Below are 6,148 nucleotides of genomic sequence, written 5' to 3'. Positions count from 1 at the left end.
AGTGCAGGGCTTTCGCTGGGCGCTTCATAAGCGTTCTATCCTGTAATCCTGACAACTGCCCTTTTTGACGGGCCGCTTTAGACCAGTAGCTTAAAGTTAAGCTCTGGTGTCAGACTGCCCGGGCTCAAATCCCACCTAGCTGCTAGCTGGCTGAGTACCTTCAGGATCCTAAGCTGTAAAATGGGGATGACACTGTCCACCTCATAGACTTGCTAATTGTCTCATAGCAGGAGGAGAGTACCATTATGAACCCCCATTTTTATGGAAGTTAAGGAAGGTGCCAGGGGTCACAGTTACTAATTGATAGCAATGGGACTGGAACTTAGGCAGTTTGCCTTAAGGTTACTATGACTAATAATTTTTTCATAACATATGAAACCCTCGGAAAAAACATCTGTGTTAGGCTGATTTCCAGAAGTATTTACATCCAAATTTTCTGATTTGAATATTTGGGTTTTAAACTAGAATTGAACAAAGTAATGCATGTTTATTTTGAAGAAAATGGAATATGCAAATAAGCACGTGGAAGAAAAACCCACTCCCCTTCCTGGAAAGAACAACTGCTAACATGTACCTGAGCTATTTTAGGCAATTTTCCCCTCCAGAATCTGATGCATCACTCTGAGCCCAGACTGAGCCCTTTCCTAGGGACCCAGTCCAGTCTGTCTGGGCATACAGTGAGAACGCTGCTCCCCAACCCCAGATTGCCTTTGGAGGTCTTGGCAGAAAACTCAGCCAGAGAAAGCAGGGCCCACGCTTTAGGTGTCCGATAGTATTCTGAGTTCATCAGAACTGCACACAGGTGGGTGCAAAACCTGAAAGAGAAACATTATATCCTGAGGTTCAGAGGGGCTTAGGCACCTCTATTCTGAAGCCCCTCTGAGCTACAGCTACACAAAGGGGCTAGAACCCTTCCTTTCTCAGCCCCTACAGTGTTAGCCCCTGAGGGTAAGGACAGCTAAGAGCCCCAGAGCTTTCCAGAGCAGTACTGACTGGTGTGGTCATCCAGTGAGGGCATATTGTCACTCCAGATAGACAAATATTATACCATGTGACTAGACAGAACATAGAGTGGAATACATAGAGTGGAATATAGAGTCAATGGTTTGATTCCAGCTATGCCACTTACAGCTATGGGACCTTGGTCAGGTTACTTAGTCCCTCTGTGGCTCAGTTTCCCCATCTCTACAATGAGGGTGATAATAATAGTATCTACCTTAGAGGGCTTAGAGATCTTGTTGGCAAAGTGTGTACCTTGGGTGTCTGACATACAATAAGGCATAATAACTGTCTTTATTATATGTGTGAGGATCTGTAAATACCCTTGTAGCAGGTTTCAGAATGTAAATTTCGTGAGTTTCTTTGTCAAGGGGTCTGCATCAAAAGAAGCTTTCCAGTGCATCCCAGTGGGAGGGTGACGGCTTCATAATGGCATCTACCCTCCTCTGGGCTTGGGGATGGAAATAGGCTGTGGTAACTAGAGATTGTGTTTAGAATTTTTTTGTTCTAAAGACTGAGGGTGGGGAACCCTATGGTGAAAACAAAGAAAACAGGAGGTGCTTTTTGTGTGAAGGCAAAAAAGAAAAGAGGCTGTGGGGGCAGGGGGAGGAAACAGGGGTTAAGGTCCTTGGGGAAAGCCTGGGTCCTTTTGGGGGGTGTGGCCCTATAATGGCTGAGTCTGGAAGGCCCAGTAGAATTCCCAGAGGTGCTTCCAGGCAGAGGGACTAGCAATGCAAAGCGCTAAGGTGAGTAGATTTACTTTTATAAAGTTGGATGCATCCGTTCTACTTCTCACAGGCTGAGTTGGACTGGAACTAGAATATCAACCCCTTTCCTAAACATACATCAAGCCCCGCAGGACCCACTTCCCGGATACTCATAAACTCCCTGGCTGTGGCTCTCAACTTTATTGGGCTTCAGAATCAAGAGTCACCAGTTGGGGGGGGGGGAGGGGCAAGAAGAGGGTTAAACTTGCAGACTCTCCATTAAGATTCTCATTCATTAAGTCTAGGATAGAGCCAGGAATCTGCATTTATAGCAGTCACTCCATGATTAGGATGTAAATGAGCCCTCTGAGGCTTCTAGAAACACTGCCCTAGGGCAGTGGCAACTCTTTATTAGGTTGTATATCAATTCAAGGGGTGGAGAGCACCATCTTTAAAAAAAAAAAGAAAGAAAAAAAAAAAACTAGAAAACTTGCCCATAGTTACATATATTAAAGGTAAACAAAATTTATGGAATGTTATTGTGTTGGACTAGGCTCCTGCACTAGGATCCAAGAAACCAGATCAAAGCAAAATGGAAGGCCGGGCGCGGTGGCTCACGCCTGTAATCCTAGCACTCTGGGAGGCTGAGGCGGGTGGATTGCTGGAGGTCAGGAGTTCAAAACCAGCCTGAGCAAGAGCGAGACCCGTCTCTACTATAAATAGAAAGAAATTAATTGGCCAACTAATATATATATATATATATATATAGAAAATTAGCCGGGCATGGTGGCGCATGCCTGTAGTCCCAGCTACTCGGGAGGCTGAGGCAGAAGGATTACTTGAGCCCAGGAGTTTGAGGTTGCTGTGAGCTAGGCTGACGCCACGGCCCTCACTATAACCTGGGCAACAAGTGAGACTCTGTCTCAAAAAAAAAAAAAAAATAAGCAAAATGGAGTCACTCATGCTAAAGTTCCACTTCACCAAACCAAAACCAAATCTGACCTGAGAAATTGGTGGGGGGGGGGGGGCGGGGTATGGGAAGAATAGCCAAATCCTCAAAGTATACAGATTTAGCTGACATAATAAGGAAGTCCTCTCTGTTTTAACCCCATAGGGAAAGTAATTTTGTTTTTGTTTTTGTTTTGAGACAAGGTTTTGCTCTGTCACCCAGGCTGAGGTGCAGTGGCACAATACATAGCTCAACTGCAGCCTCCTGGGCTTGAGCAATCCTCCCGCTTCAGCCTCCCAAAGACCTAGGATTACATGTGTGAGCCACTTTACCTGGCCAGAAAGTACCTTTGAAATGACCAATCTTCTTTTTGTTCCTTATTTCTGCTTTCTTCAGCCTATAAAGCCAACTTCCTCTACTCAGATTGTTGGAACATTTTATTTTATAGAATCAGGTGTTGCCTGACACTAGAATCGCTAATAAAGGCCAGTGAAATCATTTAACTAAATTTATTGTAATTTTGTCTTTTGACTACATATAAATACACACACACACTATATATATATGTATGTGTATATATATACATATATATAGGCATTGGTGTATATACGTGTGTATATATATATAGAGAGAGAGAGAGAGGGAGAGAGAGTCACTGGGGATTGAAGGTATTTCTTTCTGAGGGTTATGGTCAAGAAAGTTTGGAAGCTGCTTAGAGGTCTTAGGGGACTTCTGGGGCCTTTGTGGGTGTGGACAGGGCTGTACTTGAACTTTAGGGCTTGCCTAGGCAGGACACCCTCAACTGGGGACAGCAAAAAATGGACACCTTTGTTACACTTTAGTCATTCAACAGATTTATTGAGCCCCTACCTGCGTTTGTTTGTGTGCAAGCCTCATTTAAGATACAGGGAAGACAAAAGTCAAAGAGAACAAAGTCTGCTTTCGTGGACAAATAAAACAGATGGATATGTAATATAATGTCAGCAGTGGTAAGAGCTACGAAAAGATTCAAGTACTAAAGGAAAGAGGACATGGTGGAGGTGTGGTGTGGAAAGGATGATCTCGGAGGCCTCTCAGAGAAGTGGCACAGGAAAAAGCAAGCCATGAAAACACTGGGGAAGGAGCTTTCCAGACAGAGGACCAGCAAGTGCAGGATTTCTTTTTATGGCATGAACTCTGCTTCTCTGTCTCCAAAGAACCTCATATAACTTTATATTGTGTGAAAATCTGCTACAAATATATTCACAGATTCTTACACATATGGTAAAGCATTCATTAGCCTCCATTGTATGACACATGTAGGAGTGTACTTATTTTTATAAAATTGGGATTACGTGTTCGTCCAGCTCTATAATCTGCCCTTTCACTTACTCATTTATGACATTTGGTTTTGGTCTTTTTTTTTTTTTTTAACTTTTTTTTAGTGAACATTTTGGAAAGTCTTTGGAAAGAACTATTTCTCCTCAGCCTTTCCTTTCCCTCAGGTGGGCTCCTCAGTGGCAGGTCCAGCCTTTTCTGCCAGCCTGGTGGACCCCACCTTGCTAGGCCCTATTCCCATTCCCCTTTCCTCCTCAGCCCCTGATCCAACATCTCTGGAGCTGGAGCTGGAAGTCATCTGCCTACAGTTGCACAGTGTCTAGGAGTAGCAGGTGAGACTATCGACATTGTGGCTTCTTTACCTCCTGTGATGTTTTCATAGCACAGTCAGTTTCAACTGCCACCTTTAAGAGGGACTTGGCAGTCTGCCAGTACAGACAAACTCTGATCACATGGGTGCCCTGTGATGAAGTCTAGGCCCCCAATGACAGAGTCCTCTCCTCTCAGGCCAGACCAAACTAGATGAGACCAGCTCTCTTCTCCAGAGGGCTCTTAGGACCAGTCCACTTCGCAGGAGGGCCATTATTAAACTGAGCAAGTACAGGAAAGAACAACCAACTCCGGCAATAAAGAGTCAAGAACTAGGATTATATTTATATAAGACAGAGCTGGAGGCTGCTATGGTTTGACTATGACCCTGAAAGTACACACGCTGGAAACTTAATCCCCAGTGCAACAGTGTTGAGAGATGGGACCTTTAAGAGGTGATTAGGTCATGAGGACTCTGCTCTCCTGAATGGATTAATGGCATTACTGTGGGAGTGGGTTCCTGAAAAAAGGATAAGTTCAGTTCCCTTCTCTCTATCGAGCTTCTTCCTTCTCACCACGGGATGCCTTCTGCCATGTTATGATGCAGCAAGAAGCCCCTTACCACATGCCATCTCTAAATCTTGGACTTCTCAGCCTCCAGACCCATAGCAAAATAAATTTCTGTTCACTATAAATTGCCCAGTCTGTGGTATTCTGTTATAGCAGCACGAAATAGGCTAAGACAGAGGCACTGGTAGTGTAAAGCTGAGGGATGAGAGGTGAAGGTTAGGGAGGGGTGTGCATGAAATTATGGATTCAAAGGTGACAGCACAATGAGTCAGGAAGCTGCAAATAGTTCAAACCACTGAAGCATATAATGTGGGGGCAGAATTAGAAAATGAGGCTAAAGAGATATATACCAAGCTTTACGGATCTAATGAGGGAATTTGAATTTCACTTTGGATATCCATTATCTGTTGTTTATACAAACCACCCCAAAGCTTCATGGCTCAAAATGAAAACTGCTTTATTTATAATTCTGTGGATTACTAAATTGAGCTGAGCTCAGCTAGGTTGTTCTGATGGTTATTCATATGGTTGCAGTCCTCTGATGGCTCAACTAAGGCTGGATAGTCCAAAATAGTCTCACCCACATGTCTGGCATTTGGTGCTGGCTATTGGATGGGCCATGTCTCTCAAATAGTCTAGCCTAATCTTCTTCCCATGTGGCAGTGTGCCAAGAGGATCACAGCAGAAACTGCAAGGCCTTTTGAAGCTTAAACTCAGAAGTATTGCAATGTCACTTCTGCTACATTTTATTGGTCAAAACAAGTTATAAGGGCAGCCCTGATAGGAGGAGCTACAAAGAATTTGTGGTCACTTTTAATCTATCACACCCTGGGATGGTGTTGGCCTGAACCAAGGTGGTAGGTAGAGAGAAGTGGACAGACTTTTATTTTTAGGATATTTTGGAGGCTGAATTGAGAAGTCCTGGGGATTGTTCATGAACAAGGAAGATAGGGAGAAGTTATAAATGACTCCTAGATCCTTGGCTTGGGTGATTGGTGAATGGTAGTGCCCAGCACTTAGAGAGAAAAGAGGAGGAACAGGTCTGGGGGGAAATGATGTTTCCAGTATGAGTCATGTCAAGGATGAGGTGTCTTTTAGACAGCCAGATGGAGATGGGCAGAAGGCAGCTGGATATACAGGTCTGGCTCAGGAAGAGGTCTGGTTGCAGTACCAGTTTGGGAATCTCTGGTGCTTTAAGCCTAAAGCATCTCTCAGGGGGGCTGCATCTCCAGAGCAGGAACATCATGAGGGCAGAGATCTAGCAACTCAACTCTCTAGCAGCACTGAGTCTAGCTCC

Source organism: Microcebus murinus, chromosome 12 (genome assembly GCF_040939455.1).
Source record: "Microcebus murinus isolate Inina chromosome 12, M.murinus_Inina_mat1.0, whole genome shotgun sequence".
NCBI classification, from domain to species: Eukaryota; Metazoa; Chordata; class Mammalia; order Primates; family Cheirogaleidae; genus Microcebus; species Microcebus murinus.
The sequence above is the reverse complement of the archived record's forward strand: the minus strand, read 5'-3'. Positions refer to the sequence as shown.